General features: G+C 40.6%; 1 long non-coding RNA gene across 2 annotated transcripts in view; it reads right to left on the minus strand.

Annotated features, from left to right (window-relative positions):
* The window catches only part of LOC142737845 (uncharacterized), a 97,147-nt gene extending 81,535 nt beyond the window's left edge, over window positions 1-15,612 (minus strand). Inside the window, exon 1 of one of the 2 annotated variants that reach the window (XR_012880585.1) lies at window positions 15,553-15,612. This is a non-coding gene — a long non-coding RNA (uncharacterized LOC142737845). The remainder of the gene's footprint in view (window positions 1-15,552) is intronic. The other variant, XR_012880584.1, reaches the window with a different exon arrangement.
* Between the last annotated feature and the right edge of the window lie 475 nt (window positions 15,613-16,087).

Here is a 16,087-nt window from a genome sequence, read left to right on the forward strand (position 1 = left end):
TTGCTAATTAATTGCTCTCTGGCCAGATCTAAGAACAAGGCTCCACTTTAAACTTAGATGTAAAGAATGAGCTCATGAGACTTTGACCTCACTCTGCTGAGATAAAAGTCAAACCTGTCTTGTAATATAAAGGGAAATCCTCTGTTTTGCTAATGATATTATATATAAAGGAAATAAATTCATCTACGGTCACTTTTTCTGTTTTTCTCAGAAGTGATAGGTCCTCTTTAAGAATAAATATCTCGACTGAATCTAAAGTTCCTTGTTATTCTTTATATAAATTTTATGAATGGAGAATATCCTGTAGGAGTAACTACAATCTTGTTTAATTGCATTGTTTCTGCATTTTTTTTAACTTTTCCCCAAAGCAGCCTATTTATCAGATGTGTCTGATCTTAATTTTTATATAGTGGTATATTTTTCTCTCTAGTTTTACTAAAAATTAAAGTTAGCTTTCATCTAATGACTTTTTTTTCTTTTATTGGTCATGATTACTACTAATGATTGAACTAGTAGAACAATTGTATAGAGTAGAGCCCATGCACCACTTGTAGTCCTCTGTGCTTTACTTGGAGCGACCTCCCATCAACGTCACCAATATTTTCCCAATTCCAAGAAATTCCAATTCAACAAAGATCCATAAAAACTTAGTGTGCGTCATCACAAAATGAGTAGGCAAAATTTTTTGGCGCAGATCACACCTTTGCATGTCCGAAACTGCACTTGTAGAACACATGGTTAATCATTTCAGTGAAAAAACATCATTGCTATTTTCGTATAAAGAGAATGCAATAAAGAAGCAAAACAAATACAGTGCACTAAATCTAAGAAAAAAAAAGAGGCCAAAGAATGTACTGAATGTATTCACTTAGCAGATTACTTTAAGTAGGGCAATTTTTTTTTATCCATTATTTTGGTAAGCCTAGTATGAAAGACACAATTATGTTGAGTAAAACTATTTCTGATTAGTTGGCACCACCTACAGGACTTAGCGGAAACTGAGTAAAAGGGAAATATGACCAGTGTATGTTATATCATCTGTACTTTCCAAGAGGGACAAATGTTAATTGTGTTTCTGTTTACAAAAATCACTAACAATGTGGCAGGCAACTAAAAATAATTTGTTTCCATACAAGCCGGCAAGTATATTACAAAGCAATCACAGCTCTGCAATTTGATTAGTTTCAATACCGCTTAAATTGGAACAATATCCTTTATACAGTTTGTTCACTCGTTGCTTTGTCGTGATCATCTTTTACGTCTAATAAGTGAAGAGCAATTTCAATCACAATTGATATTAATGTGCATTATAAAATAAATGTCACTATTTTTGATTAAATTGATGATTCATACATAGAAAATTGGAGCTATCTCGCAATTATCACCTATTCACAGTATAATTAATAACAGCGATCGCGAGAACAGGGGTCCTGAACCCTCAGTTCCTTCTCCCTGCACCCCCGGCAGTAAAGAGGAGCCCAAATTAAGCGGCGGTTGAGCATGCACGCTGTCACTCCATTCAAAGTGTATGGGAATGATGGAAACAATGCTCCGCTGTTTCGGTCAGTCCCATAGACATATTCTCAATTGTCAGTTCTCGCAATCAGTGGTGGGGCCCCCAGCGATCCGACAATTATCATCTATCCTGTGGATAGGGGACAATTGTTTGATTTTGGGACAACCCCATTAATGAACAGTTTTACTCTGGCCAGTGTTTCCTTCTGAGAGGTATTTCTTCAATTGTCCTCACAGATTAAAGGGGTTGTCCAGTTGTGCAATGTCATAGAGCAGGAGCCTACTCTCAGAATCCCCTCTATTGCAGCATCTCCAGCTTTATTATATGGTTGCCCATTTAAATGAACCTGAAGCTTCCCCTAACAATATCAGCTGATCTCTGTGGCTTTTAGAAGTCGGAACATCTGCAATCGGGCAAGCTCATCCCCACAATGGCTGTCCTTAGAGAAGGGGTGGTCCAGTCCATTCCAAATAGAATATACCAGCATTCTATACAATAATACTGCCCCTATTGACAGGTATATGAGCTTAAAGACATATCAGAATTGTTATATCTTACTGGAGTTTCTCAGTAATTCGGTTTAACAGAATTTTGATATATATTAAATAATTTTCCAAATGTAGAGCACTGATCAATTTCTGTCATTTGAATATCTGGATATTGAATATCTGGGGTGACTGAAAAGTAACCACATAGTTAGACATCACTTAGCATCAAGTCACTCACAACAAAATGCAAAATGTGCGATATACAACGCATAGAACATTGCCATGGTGGATTATAATGATATTATAATAGCGGCATCTTGGGACGTTGCCACGTCTCAGTCCAAATCTGTAAAATGTGAATTACTTTGAGATCCGAGAGGTGTACTGTATTCCATTAAATGCTTGTAGATAGTCTCATTGTTTTCTTCCTTATTGCCATTACTAGTGACATGATAGATACTCTGCACAGTAATATATGACCCAGATTAGATCTGTGGGTGGTCAGGTATGTTAAGAGATCCCAGCTTAAACACCACCAGAGGCCAGGGCTAATCTAAATTTGTTACCGCTAGTATGAAATATAGTTTTGAACTTTTGCACAAAATAGATGTACTGTAACCAGATGTTCAAGCGCCAAGTCCCTCTTTTTAGAAGCACTAAAGTGTTAGTTAAACCTGGACGAAAATTAGTTGAACAGTATAATAATACGCTTACTCTTCTTTTCCTCGAAACGGAGGACTTCATCAAAGAGAACATTTTATTCTACATGGTTTATAAATCACTTGTGTCTTTTGTAAAGCTATCTTTAGAAGTCATTCTGTTATAAATCTTTCTCAAGTTTAGGATTGTCATAAATGGTATTGTTTCCATACCATTAGGGACCTATTATGCTTACAACCCATCACAAAACTATACAGCTCTATGACATACGTAAATCCCCTGACTAGGAACTGTTAAAGGTTTAATATAAAGAATCATATTGTCAATTGAATAAAATAGGTCGCTTGCAGTGGAGAAATCCATTTCTAAAACGAAGAGAAGGTCATTTTAAATGGAATGTGGACGATATTTTACTTTATGAGATATAAATACTGAGCTTCAGGTCAACATCATAGATGACAGGAAAACTATAGACAGAAAAAAACCTATACATCTATTCTTCTGTAAAGGATCTGCCAGGCACAGCTTCGGGGTTAACTCCCTTAATTAATCAGTCAGCACCTGAATCTACATCCCTGAGACTGACTCCAGCTTCCACCACTCAGGCTGGCAGGCTTAGGAGTGGGAGAGCCTATCGCAGCCTGGCCAGACTCAGCTAGCTCCCGCCCTCTGTCTATTTATACCTGCATTTCCTGTTCCTCCTTGCTTGTTATTCTTTTTCGTGTGGTTTCCTGGCCCAGCTACAGCTCCTTCTATTTTGTTCCTGCTCCATACTGACCCTGGCTTACTGACTACTCTTCTGCTCTTCGTTTGGTACCTCGCACACTCCTGGCTTGACTCGGCTCGTTCACCACTCTGGTTGCTCACGGTGTTGCCGTGGGCAACTGCCCCTTTCCCTTGCTTGTATTCCCTTGTATGTTTGTCGTGTTTGTCGTGCACTTATTGAGTGCAGGGACCGCCGCACAGTTGTACCCCGTCGCCTAGGGCGGGTCGTTGCAAGTAGGCAGGGACAGAGTGGCGGGTAGATTAGGGCTCACTTGTCCGTTTCCCTACCCCCCGGTTATTACATCTTCTTCTTGTATTATTATTATTATTATCCGTTGCTATTTGTACGGCCGCAAATCACGGATCTGTGGAACACGGACCGCACACGGATGGCCTCCGTGTGCGGTCCGTTGTTTTAACGGACCAAATTAATAGAAAGTCAGAGACTGATCTGCGAAAAGCGGACAGGAGTAGGACCTGTTCTATTTTTTGTGGAACGGATGCACAGAACCGTTACAATAATGGAAGTGTGCATGGTCCCATAGAAATGAATGGGTCAGTGTGCTATCCATTAAAAAAACAGATAGCACACTGAAAAATTTCACTGAAGTGTGCTTGAGGCCTAACTCAATATTTTGAAACAACAATCTTATATAGTTTTTTAATCTAAAAAAAATCTGTCTGGTCCACTGTCAGGATCTCCAGTGAGGCTTTCAACTATAGTTACTATTAACAAAACGGACAAAAACATTTTGTCCATCACGGTCATGTAATGTGATATCATTATGCATATGATGTCATCACTGCTAAATCATAATACTGGAAGTATTATTCTGGAATAGCATTAAATGGTAACTAAATGTTCAACAAACATTTTCTCTCACACACATAGTTTTACATTCCTCCATAGTCTTCTAACCTTCCATTAAAGAATATGTTTCTATATATATTTGTTTTCCAGCCTTTCATTTCCAAGATGAACACCCTTTTATTTTTCCTCTCATTGACCACTATATAATTAGCACAACTACATATAATGTGTGGTTTACATAGACATGGGTAGTATAATATATTGTATAACTCCTATAAACCCACGATTTTTAAGACTGCTGATGGAAGCAAGTTAAAGTTAATTTGCTACCAGACGGTGGTTTTTCTTGCATCCCTCTGACAAGGTTGAATGGATTTACTTTAAAAGTCTGTTTTTGTACAAATCCCATTCTCTGTTGGAGTTGAAGGAGTGAAGGACATTGAAATTAGTAAAGCCTTCCACGACTGGGAAATATTGTAATAGAATGAGCTATGAGACATATTTGTATCCCGTGCCAAAGAAAACACCTTGTAAAAATGTAACATAAAGGGAATACATTATTTCCATAATTTATATTTTTCTGGTTAATTTACACATTACCCGAGTATCGAATTCTAAGCATGGGCACGATTGCATTTATACATTTTCTATAATTATAGTGATCGTATTATAGTGATTCTTCATATTATATCACATACCGTATAGACACATTCCATACATACACATTCCATACATACAATTATAACACTCTCTATTTCTTTTCAGAGTTATATGAGGGACCTGTAATCTCCTTTTGCATGAAATCCAAGCCTGTTAATGCGCCTTCCATATGCAATAAACCATTTTGACATACCTCAACAAAGTCCGCAGCTTTCCTGATAAAATTTTCAAAGAAATTCCTAAGACCCAGCTTTAAAGGGGTTGTCCAGGAAAAAAATATTCTAAAAAGTGTCCCCCAGCCTTGGTTTGCCTTCCCTAATACCCCCTATTAAACTTCTAACCAGTTTCTGTTTGATCTCCATTGTCACTGCTGCTCTGTTTGTTTACATCCCTTGCTGTTTGTTTACATCCCTTACTGTCTGTTTCCTGTCTTGTTACCCACCATACCCATGATCCCCTGCTGCATCTGAGGAGACAGTTGCACCCCCCCTTCCTCCAAAGCATCTCAGCTATTTGCATATAGCCACGCCCCTCTATGTTCACAGGATCCTTCCCTGCTCTAATTACAAATCAAGGGCAGCCAGCTCCCTCCCTGCACACTGTCTTACACACTAATAATCATCATTATCCTTTGTGCCTCCATCTATCCCTCATCTAAGTACAGACACCCATCTCCCTCCCCCACCCCTTTCACAGCCTGATAAATGTAAGTGTGCCCACTCCACCTATGTCAGACTTCTTGGTACACACAATCCAGTCAGCACATTTTCCTCACCTGCTGCTGGATCTGTTCCAAGAGAGCCTGTATTAGGCCATGTTCACACTGAGTTTTTTGCTGGCAGAAAATTCTGCCTCAAAATTCTGTCTTGAATTTTGAGGCAGATTTTGACCTGCCTGCACGCCGTTTGCCAAGTTTTTTGCCCGCGGCCATTGAGGGAAAAAGAAGCGACATGCCCTATCTTCGGGCGTTTACTCCTCTGACCTCCCACTGACATCAAAGGGAGGCAGAGAAAGCTTCTTTCGCATAATTTTTGCCCGTGGCGCTCAATGGCCATGGGCGAAAAACGCCACAAAAAACATGGCGAACAGCGTGCAGGCAGATCAAAATCTACCTAAAAGTTCAAGCGGAATTTTGAGGCAGAATTTTCTGCTAGCAAAAAAACTCAGTGTGAACAGGGCCTTACAGTGAAGCAAACACCAAACACTACTCCAAACAATGGTAAAACTTTTCTTTTTTTACATAATTTACTATAAATGTATGTAAGGCCCCATGCACACGAACGTGCTTTTGTGGCCGCAATGCCCCCGAAAATCCACGGGAGAATTACAGCCCCATTCATTTCTATGGGCCCATGCAAAAGACCGTGGTTTCCAAGGTCCGTGCATGGCCCAGGAGCCTGGACCGCAGAAAGAACGGACATGTCTTATTAAGGCCGTGTTCTGCGGTCCAGGCTCATAGAAAATAATGGACGCGGCCATGTGCACGGCCCGCGATTTGCAGGCGGCTCGTGGGTGACACTCCGCGGCCGGTCGACCCAAAAATCACGGCCGTGCACATGACTACGGTAGTGTGCATGAGGCCTTAGTGTGTCTCACTATAATTTACTAAATATACATATATATATATATACATATATATATATATATATATATATATATATATATATATATATATATATACATACTACCGTTCAAAAGTTTGGGGTCACCCAGACAATTTTGTGTTTTCCATGAAAACTCACACATCTATTTATCAAATGAGTTGCAAAATGACTAGAAAATATAGTCAAGACATTGACAAGGTTAGAAATAATGATTTTTATTTCAAATAATAATTTTCTCCTTCAAACTTTGCTTTCGTCAAAGAATGCTCCATTTGCAGCAATTACAGCATTGCAGACCTTTGGCATTCTAGCTGTTAATTTTCTGAGGTAATCGGGAGAAATTTCACCCCATGCTTCCAGAAGCCCCTCCCACAAGTTGGATTGGCTTGATGGGCACTTCTTGTGTACCATACGGTCAAGCTGCTCCCACAACAGCTCTATGGGGTTGAGATCTGGTGACTGCGCTGGCGACTCCATTACAGATAGAATACCAGCTGTCTGCTTCTTCCCTAAATAGTTCTTGCATAATTTGGAGGTGTGATTTGGGTCATTGTCCTGTTGTAGGATGAAATTGGCTCCAATCAAGCGCTGTCCACAGGGTATGGCATGGCGTTGCAAAATGGAGTGATAGCCTTCCTTATTCAAAATCCCTTTTACCTTGTACAAATCTCCCACTTTACCAGCACCAAAGCAACCCCAGACCATCACATTACCTCCACCATGTTTGACAGATGGCGTCAGGCACTCTTCCATCATCTTTTCAGTTGTTCTGCGTCTCACAAATGTTCTTCTGTGTGATCCTAACACCTCAAACTTCGATTCGTCTGTCCATAACACTTTTTTCCAATCTTTCTCTGTCCAATGTCTGTGTGCTTTTGTCCATATTAATCTTTTCCTTTTATTAGCCAGTCTCAGATATGGCTTTTTCTTTGCCAGTCTGCCCTGAAGGCCAGCATCCCGGAGTCGCCTCTTCACTGTAGATGTTGACACTGGCGTTTTGCGTGTACCATTTAATGAAGCTGCCAGTTGAGGACCTGTGAGGCGTCTATTTCTCAAACTAGAGACTCTAATGTAAATTCTCGCATGGAATAGCCTTCATTTCTAAGAACAAGAATAGACTGTCGAGTTTCACATGAAAGCTCTCTTCTTCTAGCCATTTGAGAGTTTAATCAAACCCACAAATGTAATGCTCCAGATTCTCAACTAGCTCAAAGGAAGGTCAGTTTTATAGCTAACACAATGTACCATTAGAACACTGGCGTGATGGTTGCTGGAAATGGGCCTCTATACACCTATGTAGATAATGCATTAAAAACCAGACGTTTGCAGCTAGAATAGTCATTTAGCACATTAACAATGTATAGAGTGTATTTTTGATTAATTTAATGCTATCTTCATTGAAAAAAACTGTGCTTTTCTTTCAAAAATAAGGAAATTTCTAAGTGACCCTAAACTTTTGAACGGTAGTGTGTATATATATATATATATATATATATATATATATATATATATATATGTATACACATACAGATCAAGCAATATAACCACATCCTTTTATATATACATATATATGTATGTATGTATGTGTGTGTGTGTGTGTGTGTGTGTATGTGTGTGTATATACATGTGTATATATATATATATATATGTGTGTGTATATGTATATGTGTATGTATATATATATATATATATATATATATATATATATATATATATATATATATATATACACATATACATATATACACACACATACACACATACATATGAGGGGGCATGTTAGAGGAGAGACAAGGCGGCCAGGCAGTGCGGGAACTACAAGTGTGAAGAAGGATGAGAAGGCGTGGACGACGAGATTGTCGGAGGAGGGGGCGTGTTAGAGGAGAGAGAAGGCGGCCAGGCAGCGCAGAAAATCCTAGAGTGAAGGAAGAGGAGGTGTGGACGACGAGATAGGAGGAGGAGGGCGTGTTCTATGATTGATGACGCTCCGTGTCTTTGCTAAGACAGCACTTTCGTGTAGAGACACGGCGCGTCATCAACTACCTTTAGGCTCTATTCACACTACAGGATCCGAGTGTCGGGCGATAAAAACCCGTTTTGCATCAGTTTTTTTCCTTGTCCGTTTTGAAAACGGATGAATTTCCTTGGAGATTTTCTTCCACACACTGCCCTCTGTAGATAATACCGCACACTACCCTCTGTAGATAATGCCACACACTACCTTCTATAGATACTGCCACTGCCCCCCTGTAGGTAATGCCACACAGCCCCCTGTAGGTAATGCCACACAGCCCACTGTAAGCAATGCCACACAGCCCCCCTTGTAGGTAGTGCCACACAGCCCCCTGTAGGTAGTGCCACACAGCCCCCTGTAGGTAATGCCACACAGCCCCCCTGTAATCAATGCCACACAGCCCTCCTGTAGGTAGTGTCACACATACTCCTGTAGTTAGTGCCACACAACCCCCTGTAGGTAGTGCCACACAGCCCCTTGTAGGTAGTGCGACACAGCCCCCCTGTAGGTAGTGCCACATAGCCCCCCTGTAGGTAATGCCACACAGCCAGCCACCCTGTAGGTAATGCCACACAGCCCCCCTGAAAGCAATGCCACACATCCCCCTGTAGTTAGTGCCACACAGCCCCCCTGTAGGTAATACCACATAGCCCCCCTGTAGGTAATGCCACACAGCCCCCCTGTAGGTAATGCCACACAGCCCCCCTGTAGGTAATGCCACATAGCCCCCCTGTAGGTAGTGCTACACAGCCCGCTTGTACATTGTCACCCCCCATAGATGGCACCCCCCCTACTTTCCTGTAGCTTACGGCTCTAGGAGAAATCCCTCCCTTCACTGTCCATATATGGACAGTGAAGTGAGGGACTTCTCCTAGAGCGGAATCCCCGGCCACATCGACAGGGATTCCGCTTCAGAAGTCCCTGACGTCACTGTGTCCATATATGGACAGTGAAGGCAGGGACTTCTCCTGGAAAGGAATCCCCGGCCACATCACCGGGGATTCCGCTTCAGAAGTCCCTAACGTCACTGCGTCCATTTATGGACACAGTGAAGTCAGGGACTTCTCCTGGAGCGGAATCCCCAATCCCCGGCCACAGCGTTGCCGAAGCTGTGGCCGGGGATTGGGGATTCCGCTTCTACAAAGAGCAAACACACACCCTCCTCCTCCTCCTCACATGCACTTCGCACTGTGAGGAAGAAAAGGAGTGAGCGAGCGACGGAAGACACGGCCGTCACACCACACACCGACACCAAATAGTTCAAATGTGCGCATGCGCAATGGAAAATACACGGATGCTGAAGATGCAGCCATATCATTTAACAGAGCATGCGTGGTGGAATGTGTGTCAACCTCTAAGTAGATGGCGAAACACGTGGTACAGTTACATCATTTGTGACGTAACCGTACATTGTGAAAGCTGGAAAAAGGAAGTTAGCTAGCGGAGCGAATGGACGGGTCTGCACAGGAAGTGCAAATTTTGGATTACCAAGCGGTCACGTGACGGAAGATGGGATACGCCGCTGCATTCATCTGATCAAACGTAAGTACATTGCAAAGTTATATGTTTTCCATTGTTTAGTTTAACTAAATGTAATATTTTGCTTCCGGAAAACCCCTTTAATAACAAAAAATGTGCATTCAAACACTACTTGAAAACAGGGGAATTGAAACAAAAAAATTGCATAACAGTTACTTATACAGCGATTAAACTTTATTTACATAAAACCAGATATTTATTAACCCCTTGTCGCCGCAGCCTTTTTTTTTTCTCCCCTCATTCAAAAAGCTATACCTTATTTTTTTCTGTCGACACAGCCATATGAGGGCTTGTTGTCGTTTTTAATGGCACTATTTAATGTAACATATAATTTACTGGGAAACTAAAAAAAAATGAAATGGGGAAAAAATTGCGATTTCTCCATATTTTTTTACGGCATTCACCGTACGGTAAAAACAATATGTTAACTTTATTTTGCGGGCCAACAAAATTACGGCAATACCAAATTTATATAGTTTTCTATGATATACTATTTTTACAAAGAAAAAACTGGTAAAAAAAAAAAATGTTTACGTCGCAATATTCTGGAGTGGTGTGAGGGGGGCGAGCTGTAATTTTTAATGGAATCATTTGGGATACATGCCTTTTTTATCACCTTTTATTTCATTTTATTTGAGAACTAAAGTGCCAAAAAAACAAATTCCGGCATTTTTTGTTTTTTGACGGTGTTCACCATGTGGGTTATATAACACTATGTTAGGTCAGATCGGACTTTTACAGATGCAGTAATACTAGTTATGTTGATTGATATTACCGCCAGGGGGCGGTTCTACTTCAGTGATTGACAGCTATCTCTGTATCTACACTCACAGGGAAGATCATTGAGTCGCTCCTCCCACTAGACTATACCATAAATATAAAAATCTATAACTTCCTGCTCACACAAAGAGCAGGATATTCAACGGGACAGGTTCCCTTTAATGCTATGTTTACCATTAACACCAAATGTGAACACGGTTCAAATACCTTTTCCCGTGAAAATCATAGATTGTTAAGTCCTACCTACCTATCTAAAAGCTCATTTGTTGACCTCCTTCCCCATGATCAGCAGTTACATCCAAGGTAAATCAAAATAGGTTAGAGGGAGAGCTGCTCTATACTCAGGACAACATAAAAGGGTCTTGAGTACATTCATATGCCTAATAGGGTATATAGAAATGGATTGTCTAATGAAGAAAACCCCTTTAAGTAGCAGTCTGCAACTATACAAGTACAACAGCAAATGAGACACAACTAGAATTCCTTTATCACTACCATGCCTTTTAAATATATTGTGGAATGTACAGTTAGGTCCAGAATTATTTGGACAGTGACACAAATTTTGGTATTTTAGCTGTTTACCAAAACATATTGAATATACAGTTATATAATCAATACGGGCTCAAAGTGCAGACTCTCGGCTTTAATTTGAGGGTATTCACATCCTAATTTGAGGAAGGGTTAATGATAAACAGCTCTTTAATATGTAACTGCCTCATTTCAAGGGACCAAAAAGTAATTGAACAATTATCTCAAAAGCTATTTAATGGGCTGCATCTGCTATTCGCTCATTAATCCATCATCAATTAAGCAGGTGAAAGGTCTTGAGTTGATTCCAGGTGTGGCATTTGCATTTGGAAGCTGTTGCTGTGAACCCACAACATGAGGTCAATGGAGCTCTCAATGCAAGTGAAACAGACCATCGTTAGGCTAAAAAAAAATGAAGAAATCCATCAGAGAGAGAGCACAAATGTTAGAAGTGGCCAAATCAACAGTTTGGTACATTCTTGGAAAAAGAGAGTGCACTGGTGATCTCGTGAACTCCAAAAGGCCTGGACGTCCACGGAAGACAACAGTGGTGGATGATCGCAGAATCCTTTCCATGGTGAAGAAAAACCCCTTCACAACATCTACCCAAGTGAAGAACACTCTCCTGGAAGTAGGTATATCATTATCTAAGTCTAATATAAAGAGAAGACTTCATGAGGGCAAATACAGAGGGTTCACCACAAGGTGCAAACCATTAATCAGCCTCAAAAATAGAAAGGCCAGATTAGACTTTGCCAAACAACATGTAAAGAAGTCAGCGGTTCTACTTCAGTGATTGACAGCTATCTCTGTATCTACACTCACAGGGAAGATCATTGAGTCGCTCCTCCCACTAGACTATACCATAAATATAAAAATCTATAACTTCCTGCTCACACAAAGAGCAGGATATTCAACGGGACAGGTTCCCTTTAATGCTATGTTTACCATTAACACCAAATGTGAACACGGTTCAAATACCTTTTCCCGTGAAAATCATAGATTGTTAAGTCCTACCTACCTATCTAAAAGCTCATTTGTTGACCTCCTTCCCCATGATCAGCAGTTACATCCAAGGTAAATCAAAATAGGTTAGAGGGAGAGCTGCTCTATACTCAGGACAACATAAAAGGGTCTTGAGTACATTCATATGCCTAATAGGGTATATAGAAATGGATTGTCTAATGAAGAAAACCCCTTTAAGTAGCAGTCTGCAACTATACAAGTACAACAGCAAATGAGACACAACTAGAATTCCTTTATCACTACCATGCCTTTTAAATATATTGTGGAATGTACAGTTAGGTCCAGAATTATTTGGACAGTGACACAAATTTTGGTATTTTAGCTGTTTACCAAAACATATTGAATATACAGTTATATAATCAATACGGGCTCAAAGTGCAGACTCTCGGCTTTAATTTGAGGGTATTCACATCCTAATTTGAGGAAGGGTTAATGATAAACAGCTCTTTAATATGTAACTGCCTCATTTCAAGGGACCAAAAAGTAATTGAACAATTATCTCAAAAGCTATTTAATGGGCTGCATCTGCTATTCGCTCATTAATCCATCATCAATTAAGCAGGTGAAAGGTCTTGAGTTGATTCCAGGTGTGGCATTTGCATTTGGAAGCTGTTGCTGTGAACCCACAACATGAGGTCAATGGAGCTCTCAATGCAAGTGAAACAGACCATCGTTAGGCTAAAAAAAAATGAAGAAATCCATCAGAGAGAGAGCACAAATGTTAGAAGTGGCCAAATCAACAGTTTGGTACATTCTTGGAAAAAGAGAGTGCACTGGTGATCTCGTGAACTCCAAAAGGCCTGGACGTCCACGGAAGACAACAGTGGTGGATGATCGCAGAATCCTTTCCATGGTGAAGAAAAACCCCTTCACAACATCTACCCAAGTGAAGAACACTCTCCTGGAAGTAGGTATATCATTATCTAAGTCTAATATAAAGAGAAGACTTCATGAGGGCAAATACAGAGGGTTCACCACAAGGTGCAAACCATTAATCAGCCTCAAAAATAGAAAGGCCAGATTAGACTTTGCCAAACAACATGTAAAGAAGTCAGCCCAGTTCTGGAACAGCATTCTTTAGACATATGAAACTAAGATCAACCTGTACCAGAATGATGGTAGGAAAAAAGAAATGGCTCATGATCCAAAGGACACCACATCCTCTGTAAAACATGGTGGGGGCAGTGTGATGGCATGGGCATGCATGGCTGCCAAAGGCACTGGGTCGGTGGTATTTATTGATAATGTGACTGAAGGCAGAAGCAGCCGGATGAATTCTGAAGTGTTCATGGATATACTTTCTGCTCAGATACACAAATGCAGCAAGGTTGATGGGACGTCGCTTCACAGTACAGATGGACAATGACCCAAAACATACTCCGAAAGCAAAACAGGATTTTTTTAATTCAAGGAAGTGGAATATTCTGCAATGGCCAACTCAATCACAAGGTCTCAACCTGATCCAGCATGCATTTCACTTGCTTAAGACAAAACACATTATACGTTTTTTAGCTTTTGACCTTAGCTTTTGACCAAGCGGGCGTTGTAAAGAGAAGTGTATGACGCTGACCAATCAGCGTCATACACTTCTCTCCATTCATGTATTCAGCACATAGTGATCTTGCGAGATCACGCTGTATTGTCACTTACTCACACATTAACGTTACTGAAGTGTCTTGAGAGTAAGTAAACATCGCTTCCAGCTAGGACACGATGTCTATTCACAATCCCGACACTTCGGTAACGTTTGTGTGGGACTTAATGACAGCAAGTGTGATCTCGCGAGATCACGCTGTAAATGACAGCATAGCGTGATATCGATGTGCTGTGTGAGTAAGTGACACACAAACGTTACTGAAGTGTTAGGAGTGTGAATAGACATCGCGTCCTGGCTGTAGGTGATGTCTATTCACTCTCAAGGCACTTCAGTAACGTTAATGTGTGAGTAAGTGACTGGTCAGCGTCAAGCACTTCTCTTTACAACGCCCAGTTGGTCAAAAGGTTAAAAAAAAACAACAGTTGGGCATTAAGAAAGTCATTAGCATAAATCTAAAATAGGTCATAACTTGGTCAAAATTGATTGTTTTTCTAAACAAAAACCACTGCTGTTACCTACATTACAGCGCCGATCACATTATGTAGAAGATAGGGCACTTATAATCTGGTGACAGAGCCTCCTTAAGGCAGAAAGACCCACAAACAAGCAACAACTGAAGACAGCTGCAGTAAAGGCCAGGCAAAGCATCACAAAGGAGGAAACCCAGGGTTTGGTGATGTCCATGGGTTCCAGACTTCAGGCAGTCAGCCTGCAAAGGATTCTCTATAGAGTATTTTAAAAAAAACATTTTATTTATGGTAATGTTCATTTGTCTAATTACTTTTGAGCCCCTGAAATGAGGAGGCTGTGTAGAAAAATGGTTGCAATTTCTAAAAGTTTCACAGGATATTTTTGTTCAACCCCTTCAATTAAACTTGAAAGTCTACACTTCAATTGCATCTCAGTTGTTTCATTTCTAATCCAATGTGGTGGCATGGAGAGCCCAAATCATGAAGATTGTGTCACTGTCCAAATAATTCTGGACCTAACCGTATGGACTATACAACTGCTCTTATTGAAGCAGAGTTCACTTGCAGGATGATGTAACTGTAGATTACAAAATCAGCTTTCAGTGGTTTCTGGAGTAAAACATAATGTTAGGTTTAGTCTCTTCTAAGGTGGAATGAAAATAAAAGCTCAAATAGCATATGGGATTTTCATCAGCATGAAAAGAGAGATTTGGTGGTCTAAGTACTTATTATCTGTGTCTTTAGAAAGTTCACCTTGGTTTTCATGTCAGTACAGTGCTTTCTGCGGTTTAAAGTTGCCATATTGTCTTGTTTTTAACTGGCCACAAATAGGAAAATGCAGGGACTGGCAATTATTAACTGTGCTGATGATTTTATATATTTATGTATTTTCATCTATAATTCTGTACAAAAAAAGCAGCAAGTAAATTATATATGAAAGAAAAAATAAGTTTATGCTTTAAAGGGGTTTTCCAATCCTTTTTTTTTTATTTTTTTAAATCAATGCAATGTTCCTCTATTAAGATATTAGTGCACTCTGACTATCTTTTTCTTGATAATAAATGGTTTTAGTAACATTACTCCCTATTGTTTACCTTGAGAGGTTTGTTTTGCTCAGTAAGTTCATTCCTCTTCTCTTCCTGTGTTTCTCCTCCCTGCATGCACTGCTCTAGTCCCAGCATGCAATGTGCATGCAGCAGTGCACTTGCTCCGCCTACTACACCCAGCTCTACTAACTTCTGCAATCTCAGTCTTCATTTTGGTGCTCTCATTCTATTACTGATAGCACAAGCTGAAATCACTGGATATCTGCGTTTTTAACCTCTTAACGCCGAAGGGCGGATATATCCGTCCTCAGCAGCAGCTAGTTCGCGCAGGAGGACGGATATATCCATCCTGTAATCGTGCGGGTACTGTCACTGTTATACACAGCCTGGCTCCTGCTGCAACTGCGGAAATCGAAGCACGCATCTAATAGTGACAGCGGCATCTAATGTGCTCCCTCTGTCGCCCCCATCGGCGCACCCGCAAAGAAATCGCGGGTCGCCGTCGGGTTTCCATGGCAGCGGGGGTCTAACAAAGAACCCCAGGTCTGTCTTCAGCATCTGCCTGTTAGGCGATGCCGGAGGC

Source organism: Rhinoderma darwinii, chromosome 1, assembly GCF_050947455.1.
Source record: "Rhinoderma darwinii isolate aRhiDar2 chromosome 1, aRhiDar2.hap1, whole genome shotgun sequence".
Taxonomy (NCBI): domain Eukaryota; kingdom Metazoa; phylum Chordata; class Amphibia; order Anura; family Rhinodermatidae; genus Rhinoderma; species Rhinoderma darwinii.